Below are 15,769 nucleotides of genomic sequence, written 5' to 3' on the forward strand. Positions count from 1 at the left end.
CCTGTTAGGAAACCACGAGATGGGGCATATGATAAACCCAGTCTGCTCCTGTCTCAGTGTTCTCCTCTGGAATCTTGAACCACACAGGAGTTTTCTCAAATGAGCAGACTGTCTGATTCTGGAAACTGATCACCCACCCAAGTACGAGGTTCCGGATGGCAGGGATCTGGTCTGTTTTGTACACAGCTGTATTGTGAGGACCTGGGACATAGTAGGTGCTCAGTGAATATTTATTGAATGAACATTCAAATGCACATGCCACAGAGCCCAGTAATTTGAGAGTAGCCCAGAAATATTTGGGACTTGTTTTGCACTTCACCTAAACAATGATGGCAAAACAAGAAAAAGGAGGAGGAGAAGGAGGAGGATGAGAAGGAGGAAGAGGTCATTGGTCATCTGCTGAGTTATTTTGTTCATATCCAGTTTGTGTTTGTGGCTTCCTTGCAGAAAAGATGCCAGAAGATTGTAAAGGAATAATTGTGTGTTTCTGTGTATGTGTGTGCATGACTATTCTTATTGATGTATGTATATCAAATCATGTTGCTATATCTATGTCTGTGGATGACTTTAATTAACCTTTTTTCAACCCTGCTGAAATGAAAGACTTTTCTAATTCTCCTGATTTAGAAGTAGTTATTTAGAATTATAAGAAGTATGATTAGCTCACAAACGAAAGAGCCCATCTTTGCTAATAATAGTGCTAATAAGAGAAAGGTAATCTGGTAAGGCCAATCCTCTACTCCAGAAATCTCAGGACATCTAAAATTGGGAGTTGGTGGCCATGTAAACAAATTCAAATTACCTTCCAGCAAAAACCTCAAACTACTTGTTTGAGATGGTTTTGGCTGGAAGACGTGAATCCAGATCAAAATCAAAAGCCACAGAAATACTGAAATAGTTGAAACAGAGACACAGTCATTACAGGAAGCTTATGAAGGTTCAAAGGAGGTTAAAAAAAGAAAAAGAAAGAAAAGGAAGAGCTGCAGCAAGAAACGCTTGTGGCATTCATTGCCCATCCCTACTGGAAATGTTGACGATATCCTTTGAAGAGGAAGAGGAAGGAGTTCGAGGTGCAAAACAGGCAGCCTAGACAGTGACAAAACAGGAAACAGGAGTGCTGATGAAACTGAACTGTGAATTGGGAAGACAGCAACGCATTAAAGCCACAGGGCTGTGAAAGACACTCGAAAAGGACAATGTAAAAGTGGCGAGGGACTCAGAATGAACTATGGATTAAATAAGCATTGACAAATAGATAACGAAGTCTAAATTTTCTTATTGAAATGACCTAAAAACAAACTTAGTCATATTATTATCATTCTAGGAGTATTCTATTGTACTAGAATTGCATTGAATCAAATACTGTTTGAAATAAACGGATAAATTTATTTCTGTTGCTAACATATAGAGATATCTCATAATGGTGTTGGTTAATAGTAATAGGTAACAATTAACACATTGCCCACAATACTTTATAGGTAACATCATTTAATCCTGACAAATTTTTTTTGCTTGTTTTTTTGAGACAGGGTCTCCCTTTGTCACCCAGGCTGGAGTGCAGTGACCTGATCATGGCTCACTGCAGCCTTGATTTTCCAGGCTCAAGAGATCCTCCTGCTTCAGCCTCCTGAGTAGCTCGGACTACATGCATGCCCCACCACACCTGCCTAGTTTGTTTTTTAATTTTTAGTAGAAACAGGGTCCCACTATGTTGCCCAGACTGGTCTCTAACTCCTGAGCTCAAGTGATGCTCCCGAAGTGCTGGAATTACAGGCATGAGCCACTGCATCTGGCCAAAAAATCTTAAAAGGTATATGATATTAACACTTTCAATTTATAGATGAAGTCTCTGAGGTTGTATGATTTGTTAAGGCTCAAGTTACGGGCCAATGTAGAATAGTTTATGACAATAGCTTCCCAGTCTCGACTGCAGAGCCTGGGTTCTCTGTGCCATTTGATCAATACATGACATGACATTCTACTGAGCACACCTCTGGCTCATTTCCATTTCCATTTGCTCTGTTTACCAGAATTGTTGCTATGTCCCTTTGCCAACCTTTAAAGAGAGAGATAATGGGCAGCAAAATGCCCAGAATTAAGGAACAACCCAAGGAAGATGAAAGAATCCGAGATAATAAGGCCCAACGTCAAGTCGGTTATTACAGATTGTAAAATTCAAGTCCCTCATTAGAGTGAGTAAATTTTTGACCTCTAATTAAAAGTCTTGCTAAAAGAATTTTAGCAGGTTAGTGACAAAATCCTTGGACTAAGTAGAGAATGACCAGTAAGTTATTTTATGTACACTTATTTAATAATATAGCATTACTTTTTGAAGATTACTGTGTTAAGAGTCTAATGTAACAGCCTTATTATAACTTAGAATATTGATTTGAACATCAGCATAAAATAAGGCACCCCTGAATTTTTCCCAACCAAGAAAAATGTCCTTGTACTGTGGCCACAGGACGTGTATCTTTCCCTCCCTCCCTCCCTCCCTCCGTTCCTTCCTTCCTTCCTTCTCGTCTTTCTTTTCTTTTCTTTTCTTTCTTTTTTTTTTTTTTTTTTGGAATCTTTCTCTGTCACCCAGGCTGGAGTGCAGTGGCATGATCTTGGCTCACTGCAACCTCCGCCTCCTGGGTTCCAGCAATTCTCGTGACTCAGCCTCCCAAGTAGCTGGGATTACAGGCGCCCACTACCATGCCCAGCTAATTTTTGTATTTTTAGTAGAGACAGGGTTTCACTATGTTGCCCAGGCTGGTCTTGAACTCCTGGCCCCAGGTGATCCATCCACCTCAGCCTTCCAGAGTGCCGGGATAACAGGCGTGAGCCACCGCGCTCGGCCAGCATGTGTATCTTTCTAACGTAACTTACACTCTTGACACAGTAATCTTCAAAAAGACTGTCAGTTCTTTTGGCATTATTATTACTATTTGACATTATTGTTATTATTCATATAATAACAATAACTTGGTGTGGTTAAGTTCTTTGTCTAAGGTCACATAACATAGTAGATATTTCAAATTTCTCCAAAATATTTCATCCAAAATTCATACTGTTTTCCAGTAAGGTCCAAATTGGATTAAATTTAAGTTTATGTCACTTTAATGCAGTTGTTTTTAAAGAAATAAAAACTTTGCATCAGAATCCAGAGCATATGTTTCTCATTTGGCTGCCATTCCTGCTTTGTGGCATGCAGAGTTCACTTCCCCAATCGGGACAGTTTTGGATGGCTGCTGCTCTTTCATAACCCAGCTGGTTTGTAATCCTCGTTAGGTTAGGGAATGAGCCCCTCAGACACTATTGCTCAGAATTCTTTAGTCTTAAGGCAGATCTCTCTGGGTGCAGTAGCTGACACCCATGATGTGCTCTAACACTTGGGACAGTGGGGTGGAAGGATCACTTGAGCCCAGGAGTTTGAGACCAGTCTGGGAAACATAATCAGACCCCATCTCTAAAAAATAAATAATAAAAAATTAGCTGGGCATAGTGGTATGCACCAGTAGTTCCTGGGGGTCAGGGGTCAGGGGCTGAGGCTGAGGCAAGAAGATCTCTTTAGCCCACGAAGTCAAGTCTGCAGTGAGCTACAATCACACTGGTGCACTCTATCTAGCCTGGATGACAGAGTAAGACCCTGTCACACACACAAAAGTCAAACTCTAAATGAACAGAAAGACCTACATATACTTATATGGATGAAGGCAACACAGAACACCAAGAGGCTTCCACTCAGAGCACAATCATGTTGTTGGGAATTTGAGGGCAGATGTAGAAAGATACACATGCTGTGGCCACAGTGCAAGGACACTTTTCTTTGTTGGTAAAAATTCAGGGATGCCTTATTTTATGCTGACGCTCAAATCAATATGCTTACTGGTAAATGCTCCTGGGCTAAGGCTGTTAGAAGATGGAACGCTGCTGTTAGCTTGCTTCCATACAGAATGGATTTCTAGACTTCCATAATTTTATTTGATTTGGATTAATGGGGCTTGAATATATTCATGTGATAAAACAACTGAAAATCATGTTGCTCTTTGTAGGATAAAATGAAATATAAATACTTAGATTGTTAAAAAAATCCAGTTTATAATTTTGTTTTGAATCATATACTATTGTATACTATTATAGGAGAATGATAATATTCTTAAAACCAAAGGAATATGTAAAAGGTATGGAGAAAAATGTGTAATTGAGAACATTCTATCCATTAACATCTTTTTTCCATAATATTTTGTGTGGAAAAGATAGCTAGTTGCCTAACCTTGATTCTTATCCCAGCAGAATATCTCTCAAGACAAAAACTACATTTCCCAGTCACCCCTGTGGCTAACTGTGGCCACGTGACTAATCTCTGACAAAGATATGAAAGCATAATTCCTAGATAAAACGTCTAGAAGGGCTACTTAACACAATTTTACTCAGCTGGGGGTGATACTTTCTGCATCTCCTTCTTATTTTGGCTTGCAATGCAGGTGTGATAAATGGAGCTTCAGCAGCCCAGAGATGACCTTAATAATAAAAGCCATGTGTTAAGATAATAGAGAAAAGAGCCTGGGGGTCCCAGATGATATTATGGAGTGTCCATAGCTAGATAGTTTCTCTTCCAAGTCCTTTTATCTGAGGAAAGAAACCCCCAAATTCCAGCTTGCTTTAGGCTTTGGTAGCTTGCTTTTTTTTTTTTTTTAATGTGCAGCAAAACCTAATCCTGATATATTAGCAATAAAATCCTCTACTCCCAGTCCTAGCATTGAATTTCAGAACCCAAACACCTAAAACTACTGATAATCAGTATAAGAGTATAGTTTGAGAACCATGAGTTTGGTTCTTGTCTGTGGATTTTCACTGAAAAAATTATAAAAATAATTATTGAAACTAACTTCTATTTTTATCTTTGTAAGTCTTGCTTTCACTGAAAAAAGAAAAGAATAGGTAAATGGCACTGGATCTCATTTGCATTTTCTTTCTCTGTCTCTGTCTGTCTCTCTCTCTGTCTCTCTCTGCCTCTCTCTCTCTCTGCCTCTCTCCCCAAGTAATATTCAGCAATGATGTAAGTTTTGTTCTGGTCAAAGTATTTATTTACTTATTTTTCGCATATCTATCTAACACTTTAAGTTCATTAAGTATACCCACATAATTATCTCTTATGATTCTCATAATAGATCCATGAAGTAGGCAAGACAAATATATTTCCATTTCTACCAAAGTGGAAACTGGGTTTTCATCCTCATTACATCAATTTGAGGCAGATGGGACTATTATCTCTAACATACATAAAGCAGAATCATGAAATGATCACATCATTTGACCCAGTGCCTTGAATACAAGTTGGCATTCAATACGTACTTGCTGGATGCCTGGATGAGTGCCTGGGTAAGTGAGTGAATAAGGAAAATGATGCAGGGAAATTAAAGGAGGTATCAGAGTCACAACATTGGAATTAAAATGAGGGGTTTTCACTTCTATTCTAGTTCTTTTTTCATTAATTATACCATGTTGCCTCTCCCTAGAAATTCATTCTTCAATTTGCTGAGTTGTCCATTTGAGTGTACTGTGAGTGGAAGGCAGTTTTCAGATGGTCATCAATGGTGAACTTCAGCTGATGTCCCAGCACAACATTGTACACACCACAAAACAGTTTGCTTCCACTGGCAGCTCTCCCAACCCTCACATATTAATGCTTTGCCAACAGCTATTGTCTTTGACAAGTGACTGTGCTGGCAACATAGCATTTCCTTAAACAAAGCCCTTCACATGGATAGCCAGCAAGGAGTCCCATTTCTAGCTTTGCCTGACACCCTCACACAGCTAGCGTATTTGTTTTACTTGGGAAAATGTTCCAGGAGGCTCTGTGCTTGTGGTAATTGCTGTGGTTTAACAACAGTTTAAAGATTTGAACTAGGAAACATAACAGCCCCAGTGGATCCTAACATTTAGAACATTTTCTTTCTTCTGAAGGAGCTAAGAAATAAACAAAAGCCAGAAAAATCTGAAATTATCACCCTGGGTTATTCTAAGATGTGTGTCTGAAGTGAATTTACATTTTTTTTTTTTTTTGGCAGACAACTGAGACAAATATTAAATGATTTCTCCTAAGTCACCTAATTTGTCAAGCTATTAGCTATAAAGTCTAGGTCAGGGTGTTCAAGGCTTCCCTGGGCCACATTGGAAGAAAAATTGTCTTGGGCCACACATAAAATACACTAACACCAATGATAGCTGATGAGCTTAAAAAAAATCGCAAAAAAATCTCATAATGTTTAAGAAAGTTTACAGATTTGTTCTAGGCCATATTCAAAGATGTCCTGGACCGCATGCAGTCTGTGGGCCGTGGGTTGGACAAGCTTGGTCTAGGTCCTATACTACTCAGTTAGCTAGTGGATGGAATTCTAAGCCTGCCATTTGCTGGCTGTGCAAAATTGGAGAAATTAATAATTCTCTCTGAACCTCAGTTTGATTTTTTTTGTTTTTTGAGACAAGGTCTTGCTCTGTCACCCAGGCTGGAGTGCTGTGGCACGATCATGACTCACTGCAGCCTTGACTTCTTAGGCTCAAGTGATCCTCCCAGATCAGCGTCTTGAGTAGCTGAGATTACAGGTGTGTGTCACCATGCCCAGATAAATTTTTAATTTTTTGTAGAGAGAGAGTCTTGCTGTGTTGCCTATGCTGGTCTCAAAATCCTGGGCTCAAGCCGTCCTCTTGCCTTGGCCTCCCAAAATGCTGAGATTACCAGCATGAGCCATTTCACCAGGCCCGAACCTCAATTTGTATATATTCATAACTGGAATAATGTTTCTTGACTCAAAAGTTGTCAAAAGTTTAAATGAGATGTAAGGGGTCTAGAAATTTAGAAGTCACTCAATTCCATGTTAGTTTCTTTCCTTCCCCCACTAAATCTATTTCTAGAACCCCTTGCCATATTCTGTGACCAAGGAGAAGCACTGAGAAATCCAAAATAAGCTTTATCAAAGCATTCTAATTTGCTTTAGTATAGACAAGTTTAAAATTTCCCATAACATGTATAATTCACAAAAATACCTAAGAGGATCTAGAAAACAATTGGCCTGGTTTACTTCACCTATGATAATTCTGGTTCTTTGGTGTGTTATACTTTTGGCCAGGATTCTGTAATAGGACTCAGAAAATTGAGTGAAAACATCTTGGTGCCAACGACTTTCTCACAATCTGGACCCAAAAGTCCTTACGTATCTATGCCTTTTCATAGCATGCCCATACTTTATTCAGCAAGAGTATTTGAAGCACCAAATATGTGCCAGGCACTATCTAGGTGCTAAGTATACAGCAATGAGCAAAATAGATAAAAGAACTGTCTGTCAGTAGGGACAGACAGACAATAAACCAAATAAGTGAGGTCTGTTGGTGAGTGATAAGCATGATGGAGAAAAATAAGGTAGAAAGAGAGACATGGAGTGTTGGGTGCAGGAGTTTGCAGTTAAACATGGCAGGAAAGTCGCATGAGAAGATGAACAAGTAAAGACATAAAGGAGGTAGGAAACGAGCTCTGCAGAAATCTGGAAGAGCAGAAAGCATGGGAAGTACATAGACCCTGAGGCAGGAAAGTACCTGGCATATTTATAGAACAGTAAGAAGGCCAGTGTGGCTGCAGCAGAGACAAACAAAGGAGAAAATAGCAGGACATGAAGTGAGATGGGTAAGGAGATGGGGAGGGGGCAGATTGTGTATGGCCATTATAAGGACTTTGTATTTTACTCTGAGTGAAATGGAAGTATTTGGTAGGTTTGAGAAATTACATGATCTGACCTATGTTTTAAAAGAACTATTTCAACTGCTGGGTTGTGAAATAGGCTGAAAAGCAGTGAGATCAGCAAGGAGATGGTTGCAGTATCCAGTGAGACATGATGCAAATATTTGCTGATGGATGGGATGTGGGGTGTGAGAGACAGAGAGAAATCAAAAAGGACTCCAAGTTTTTTGGCATGAGAAAGTAAAAGGATGGCGTTGCCTTCAACTTATGTGCAGAAGACTACAGGAAAAACAGGTTTGGAGGCAGATCAGCAGTCTGGTATTGGACATACACATTTGAGATGATTATTAGTCATCCAAAGAGAGATGTCATGTAGGAAATTAGATATCAAGTCAAGACACAGGGGAGAAATCTGGGCTGGAGATATAAAAATGTGAGTGTTGTCAACCTATACATGGTATTGAAAGAAGACAGATATTTATGTGCATAGAGACAGGCAAGTGGGTAAGATGTGGTGGAGGGAGCTTGTGGAAGGTCTCTACTGCATGCTTCAATTTTCCCGGTGGAATGAGAAGCCAGGTTATGCATAGGGAGTTTCTAGTTAAGGGACAAGAGGAATGGCACACGCCTAGCTGTAGAGTAAGAGTGATTCCCAGTAATAACTGCCAGACTACTAGTCTTTATCTGGCCTAAGTTTCCCAGACTCTGGAAGTCTAGGGCTCATTCTGTCAGTGTCTCTCTTTGGTCCACCATCCCAGGTCTCAGTTTTTCTCACCTGTATCTTTGTGGTAGGGTAAACATACAACGTGGCTCTTTCCTAAACAGGGACTTTAGTATCCTGGCTCAGAGAACCTGCTCTTCCAAGTCATTTGAATGTAGCGTGCCTGGAAAGAAGAAGGAACCATAGAGTTCAACAGCTTCAAACCTTGCTCCATGTTTTTTTACGTGAATCTTAGGGAAACAATTTTATTTGTGGTAAAAGATTTATATGTACAGATGTCCATAAGTGTTATTTATAATTAAAAAATGTGGAAACACTCTAAGCATCCCAAGAAGGGGAACTTTTAAATAAATTGTCGTACACCTGTAAGATAAAATATTACATAGGCATTAAAAGCAATGTTTACAACAATGCTTAATAACATGGCAAATGACTATAATATAATGTTAGATAAAAAATTAATATAGAGGTCAGTTGGATTGTGAGATTTTCTCACTCTAGGAAGATTCTTCAATCACTATGTCAACAGACGCAGATGTTTCCCTTTCTTCCTATGATAAAGATCAGGGATCCAAACTTGTTCGAAAAGTTGAAGAGCCACCATTTGTTCTCACTGGAATGGCAGGCTTTCCAGCAATTGTTCCATAAGGATTATACAAATGGAAGAGCAGAGGAAATGCTAAAATGTCCCTTCTCCTGATCCACATGTGTTGTAGAAGCAATGACTGTTGGTATGGGCTGTTCTGTGTATTAGGAATTCTGGGCAAAGCCTAAGCCTTGGAAGGAGGGTGCTGTCTTGATCTTGTGAGAGGATGTTACTTTAGTTAGACATCTCATTATTGAGGTTACATGTTTATGTTGGAAATAAATTACTTGAGTGGGTTCAGACGATAACACGGTATTTTGAATACTGGCTTCCTTTCTTGCATGCTTGATTTGCCTGGTGACCAAATTACTAGTGACTAGTTCACTAACTAGGTCATTCAGGGAAGTCAAGTTAACACAAAGGAAACATGTCACCTAATTCCACTTGATGATGTTAAAACTTTAAAACCACCTTCTTAGACTGTAAAGATTAAATTAGGACCGGGTGTGGTGGCTCATTCCTGTAATCCCAGCACTTTGAGAGGCCAAGGCGGGTGGATCACTAGAGGCCAGGAGTTTGAGACCAGCCTGGCCAACATAGCAAAACCCTGTCTCTACTAAAAATACATACACACACACACACACACACACACACACACACACACACAATTAGCTGGAGGTGGTGACACATGCCTGTAATCCCAGCTCCTTGGGAGACTGAGCCATGAGAATCACCGGAACCTGGGAGGCGGAGGTTGCAGTTACTGTACTCCAGCCTGGGTGATAGAGGGAGACAGAAAAGAAAGATGAAAGAAGGGAAGAAAGAAAGAAAGAAAGAAAGAAAGAAAGAAAGAAAGAAAGAGAGAGAGAGAGAGAGAGAGGGAGGGAGGGAGGGAGGAAGGAAGGGAGAAAGAAAGAAGAAAAAAGAAAAGAAAGAGAAAAGGAAGAGAAAATAAAAGAAAGGAAAAGAAAAGAAAAGAAAAGAAAAGAAAGAAGAAATTAGTTCTAAAGAAGATAGCTGGCGATCCCTGAAGTATTCCCAGTTTGCTGAAGAATTTCACATGCTTTGTATGTTATATAGGAGTCTTATCTGCCCTGGTTAATCTAACTTTTCTTCTTCCTGTCTTGTGAACTGGCTGTCTCTATTAGAACTTTTCTGAAACGTGCATGGAATACATTAACAACTTGTAACGCCTCTCACAACTCTTAAGTGTATGTATGTGTGTCTAAACCGAATCAAGAAAGCTTACAATAAAGCTTCATAGTAATAGGATTTATTTCAGAATCATAATTGTAAACATGAGAACAACTTAATTATGAACTCCAGTTTAGCTCTTTTATAAGTGCAGGATTATATTTTAGCTGCTGTTATATTAGAATAATTTTTAAATGTCATCCTATTTTAAGCACTCATGCTAAGGTAAGTGAAGAACACTTTTCAAATTTTCTCCAGAAGAATCATAAACAAGAAACTAAACAAATTACCTATAATGAAAGTGACTAATGAGCAAGCTGGTTTGGCCAGATACTATACGCAAACTTTGATAAAAGGCAAAATGTTTAATTTATATATATATATTTTTAGATGGGGTCTTGCTCTTTCACCCAGGCTCTAGAGTGCAGTGGCATGATCACGGCTCGCTGAAGCCTTAACTTCCCAGACTCAAGCAATCTTACCACATCAGCCTCCAGAGTAGCTGGGACTACAGGTGCACACCACCACGCCCAGCTAATTAGAATGCTTTATTACACTTGTGAAATTTTCTTGTCTAACCTGAATTTACATTCTATAGTGATAACATAGCATATGTATTGTTATTAAAGTGACTATGTAAAAAAATTAATATAAAACTGTATATACAATATGATTCCAATTTTTTACTTTCATATGTGCAGAGAACACAGAATGAAAAGAAGTATTCCTAATAATTATTTGTCAGTGGTCGACTTGGGTTTTTTTCTATGTTATATAGCTCTGTGTTTTCTAAATATTCAGTCAGAAGCAGATATTTTTCTTATAATTACATGTTTAAATTATGGTGGATAATTTTCAGCAAATATTAAAATAAGGAACTCCTTGGGAGGCTGAGGCGGGCGGATCATGAGGTCAGGAGTTTGAGACCAGCCTGGCCAATATGGTGAAACCCCGTCTCTACTAAAAATACAAAAATTAGCCAGGCGTAGTGGTGGGTGCCTGTAGTCCCAGCTACTTGGGAGGCTGAGGCGGGAGAACTGCTTGAACCCAATAGGCGGAGGCTGCAGTGAGCCGAGATCGCGCCACTGCACTCCAGCCTGGGCGACAGAGCGAGACTCCGTCTCAAAAAGAAAAAAAAAAAGGAACTCCTGAGTTATCCCCAGTCCTCCTTGGGTCACTCTGTCCAGCTTCTGATTCCTCTGCTTATTTTAGTTGCAGGCTTTATGAGATCTCCCTAGTATTTGGTACCTCATTCCTGGACTAAGTGGTCAAACATGTGTAATGGGGCAAAAGGCCTTAGGATGTTGAATAATCGCTGAGCAGGTGGTAAACCTGTGACACTGATGTGATGGATGTAGGAGTGGTCTCCTTGCAGCCCTGGAGCCCTTCATCAGAGTAGGATTTCACCCATCTGAGCTGGCAACAAGCCCTGTTATTCCCAGGACATCTAGAATTCATCAGTTGTGCCTGGATTGTTTATTCACTTCACTCATGCTCCTGAATTCTTTGTAGCAGAGTCATTTCCTGTTTAATTCTCTCCAAAGTTTCCCCCTTTGGCCCAGGACTGAAAATTATCTGTTCTACAGTGCATAAAATATTTTTCACAAAGGTAAGCCGTTAGTTATGTATTAGTCTGTTCTGGAAAAAAAAGTCAAAATAGTTGAGACCTACAGTTAGTCCATGTGATCTGGAAGTGACCAATAGTCATCACAGGGGGTGCACTTACCTAAATCGAATCCGTGTGTATCATTTTCTGCGTTGGTAAGTAGATCCACATTTTCCTTTGGGAGGCTCACTTTAATATCCTTCTGCTTCTTTAAGATTGGGAAACCACCCAGGCCTCCCAGCTCTTGGCAAGCAACACTCTGACTTCATGTTGTTACTCAGCATTTTGTTCCTTATTGAAATGCCTGGCTCTGCACAACTGGTTTGTAAAGTCTGAAGATCCCCTGGCCATGCCCAGAAACAGCAGCCTCAGGAAGACAGAACTGAAAAGAACACACAGTGAGAACGAGAAGGGCTTTACAGCTCCGGTCAGCCTGACTCAAACCTGTGTTAATAGCCCAGACTCTTGTTGCTCCATCCAGACCTTCCTCTCTCTTCTAGTCACAATTCTACCCACGCTTCTAGTAGGAACTCAAAAGCCACCTCACTCAGCCTAAAGTAATCTATCCCTCTTCTGTGTTTCTTATAATACTTTTATTTACTTTGTCTTACAAATTTTCCTTGTATCATACTTACTTATGTATGTATGTCTTCCTACGAGGTTGTAAGTGTTCAGGAAAATTAGAATGATCCAGTTTAGCTTGTATCCTTCTCCTTGAGCACAATGCCTTGTACTTATTAAATAAAAATGCTTGAATTGCATGGAATTGAATCAAAATCTAAGAAAATCTGCTTTAGAATAGATCTGAGAATGCTGAGTAATGCACAACTCCTGCCTTCTTTGGGGGGACCTGAAACCTTAGGGGGACTTCAATTACTTCTGGATTTGGTATAGCTTCAGCAAAGGCAAGATTTCCCAGGGTTGCTATGGCCTACAGGAATATCAGCCTCCATTGGTCTTAGTGTCTGGCTTTAAATGGTAATGGAATCACACTGATTTTTTATGTTCGTATAGTAACATCATAAAGATACTGAAAATACTGGCAGTATGAAAGGAGAAAAGCAAATTCATTTCTTTTTTGAAAGATAAATCTCATTCATAAGGGATTAAACTTTAATTGTAGATAAGGTGAAATTTGGTAAGTTAAAATGAGAGTTACATCTACATTTGTTCTCATGGAAGAATTTCAAAATGCTTTGTTGGGTGAAAAAAACCTTCTAAAGTAGTATGTTTATTATGATTCTTTTTTTGGTAAAAACAAATTTAAAAAGATAACTTCTATATAAAGTATATGTATACACGCCTGGGGAAAGCATTTGGAAAATTATACAGGCATTAATTTCTCCTACAGTTAAAGTGTCCCTAACAAAAATTGGACATAGCACAATTAGCTGCTTATTGAACATAATTTAATGAATCACTGTTAGTAATAACCAGAACTGACTGGGAACTGGGAAATTATAAAAAGCTGCTGCTTCCCCTGGCTGTAATGGACTGTACTGCAGGCAGACCTGCATGGCAACAGTGATGAGGCATTAGACGGTGCTGAATACGTGGCGGAAAGTGTAAGGAAGTTTGTGTTTCCTTTTGTAGGTTTTGATCTACCTTTTTAAAATTAAAGCTAGCAATAACCAAATACATTTATGGTTATGAAAACAAATTTATTGTTAAAATTACTATTTTTAAAATTCTGTTCTACTGTAAGTTTTAACATTTCTGTTCCCATTAAAACATTTTTTTTAAAAAAAGTTAGTTTTAAATTGCAATTTGGCTTAATTTTAATAGGAGATACACTTTTAAAGGACAAAATCTAAAAGGCACATGCTAGTATTTCTAAATGAGAAATTTTTGTTCCATCCCTATTCCCCAGCCATCCTTCTCCAATTTCAACCAGTGTTACCTGTTTCTTTACATTCTTTTGATAAGTTGAGATTTCTTAGAAATGCACCTATTTTGCAACAGTAGAATAGGCTATATACTAAAATACTAACTGGAGTTATTTTCAAACAATAGGATAATAGGAAATATTTATCTCTTTATAGTTTTCTGGATTATATTTTTCCCCAGTAAGTAAAAGAATTAAAGATAATTTCTAAAACCATTTTGTTGGACTCTGTGTGACAGCATGCCTAAATATTACATTGCCATCACTTTTTAATTATTCCATTTCTCTGCTTCTGGTCTTTAGTCTTGGTTAACAGTATGGCAATGCAAAAAAAAATTTCCTTTTACCTACTTTCTCTTCCTTCCTCTTCCTCAGTCCATACCTCATGAAAAAAATAAAATTGCATCAAAGTCATATTCTGAAAAGAAATTTCTTATTAAAATTTTCACTGGGGTTTCTGAATATAATTCGACTCATTCTAATTAAATCAGATTAATTAATACCTGCTATGCTTGGTTCACTAAAGATGTTTTAAGTAACAGCAATAATAATAGCAAATTCTTAGGACACATTTATCTTGCTGGGTTGGGTAGGAAAAGATTATATTTATTTTTTAAATGATTAATGAAATAAAGAAAAGCTTGGAGATTGGAGGTGGGATAATGGTAATTGTCCATATTTACATTTTGAAAATACATATTTTTGAGCTACTTTCACTATGCCTGGAATTAACAATTTTGTTAGACCTTTTCCAGATGTGAGAATTTGATCAATAGCACCATTTATCCATAACTACAATGTATCTGCCTTGGAGTAGACCACCTCGGGCCCAGGAAAACATCAGCTCTGGCCTTGTGGCTATGCCACCTGCAAATACAACCCCAAATTTTCCTTACTGGGTGTTCTCTTCTGTATCCTCTCTCCCTTCCCTTGTTATTTATCTCATTTTTCCTTCTTTCAGGAGGCCAATGTAAACCTAGAGTGATAGAGTGGAATGAGCATGGATACAGGACTTTGGGAGTCAGGATTCGTATCTAGTTCTCTGCTAAACTAGGTGTCTTAGGCAAATCACCTCAGTATTCTGGTTTCCTTCTCTTCCTTCTTTCCACAGATATTTGCAGAGCTCCTACCCAGTGCTAAAGACTATTCTAGGTGCTAAGATGTAAAGATGAACGAGACATGACCGCTGCACTTAGAGACTGTGTACTTTGTCTCTCCAGCTGTCCCTGAGAAAGCTGCATCTCAAGACAGCAGCTTAAGTGAGTTTGTGGTTCTGCCCACCTGCTGTCTGGCCAGTGAGGAAGTGTGTCTAATGTGGGCACCTACTGGGCTCCTCAGTGGCAAAAGAGGAGCCTAGAGATGGAAGACATGGAGTATAGCAGGGACACAAGGCTCTGTTAGATGGTGTCAGGGAGCAAAAGGTGGCAGCAGTGACAGCAGCAATTTGGCTCTATGCCCTTGGACAATGCAGGCTGTGGCTAGGGCTGCTGTGGTCAGAAGGAAAAGCAACTGTGCTTTTCTGGGTAGAACATCAAGTGAAGACAGTTAGCCGAGGTAGCATGATTTGTTACGATCGACTGTCAGAAAGAGTCACAAGAATGCAGGCTTACCTTGAGCCTTGGGTTAGAAAGATAATGAGTTTGGAAGTCGAGGAGAGGCCAGTGAATTTGATGCAAATCATTCATGAAATTAAACCCCTTATTCTATGGGACTCTTCTTTCTCTTCCTGGGACTTGGCATTCTTTATGTCTTGACATTTATTGGATGAATGTATGAATGGAAAATCTTCACAGAACTTAAATGTACATTGAGAACACATCACATCCTTGGTGGAAAACTGGCAGACTGGTAATCAAGAGCTGAACATTTTATTTCATGAAATAATATCACATAAAATGCTATAATTGAGTGAATGGTCTCGTCAACAATTTTACTCATAGAGAGGGCTCACTGCAAGGCCAGATGGAGTAAAGTGGAGAATGGGAGAAGGCTAGTCCTGTCTCCATGCATCTCAGGGATTCTCTGAGCAAATGACTTCTCCTATAAGCATGAAAACC

At 39.1% G+C, this 15,769-nt stretch overlaps 2 pseudogenes across 1 annotated transcript in view; one reads left to right on the plus strand and one right to left on the minus strand.

Moving 5' to 3' along the window:
• LOC106634683 (small ribosomal subunit protein eS21-like) overlaps positions 1 to 12,438 on the minus strand; it is a 122,801-nt pseudogene extending 110,363 nt beyond the window's left edge. The window contains exons 1-2 of the transcript XR_008955490.2: positions 11,948 to 12,438; positions 8,496 to 8,604 (exon numbers count right to left, since the gene is read on the minus strand). The product of XR_008955490.2 is annotated as a small ribosomal subunit protein eS21-like (transcript). The remainder of the gene's footprint in view (positions 1 to 8,495; positions 8,605 to 11,947) is intronic.
• Positions 8,961 to 9,249, plus strand: LOC106634681 (HIG1 domain family member 1A, mitochondrial-like; annotated as a pseudogene).
• Positions 12,439 to 15,769: the final 3,331 nt, after the last annotated feature.

Source organism: Pan paniscus, chromosome 3 (assembly GCF_029289425.2).
Source record: "Pan paniscus chromosome 3, NHGRI_mPanPan1-v2.0_pri, whole genome shotgun sequence".
In the NCBI taxonomy this organism is placed as follows: domain Eukaryota; kingdom Metazoa; phylum Chordata; class Mammalia; order Primates; family Hominidae; genus Pan; species Pan paniscus.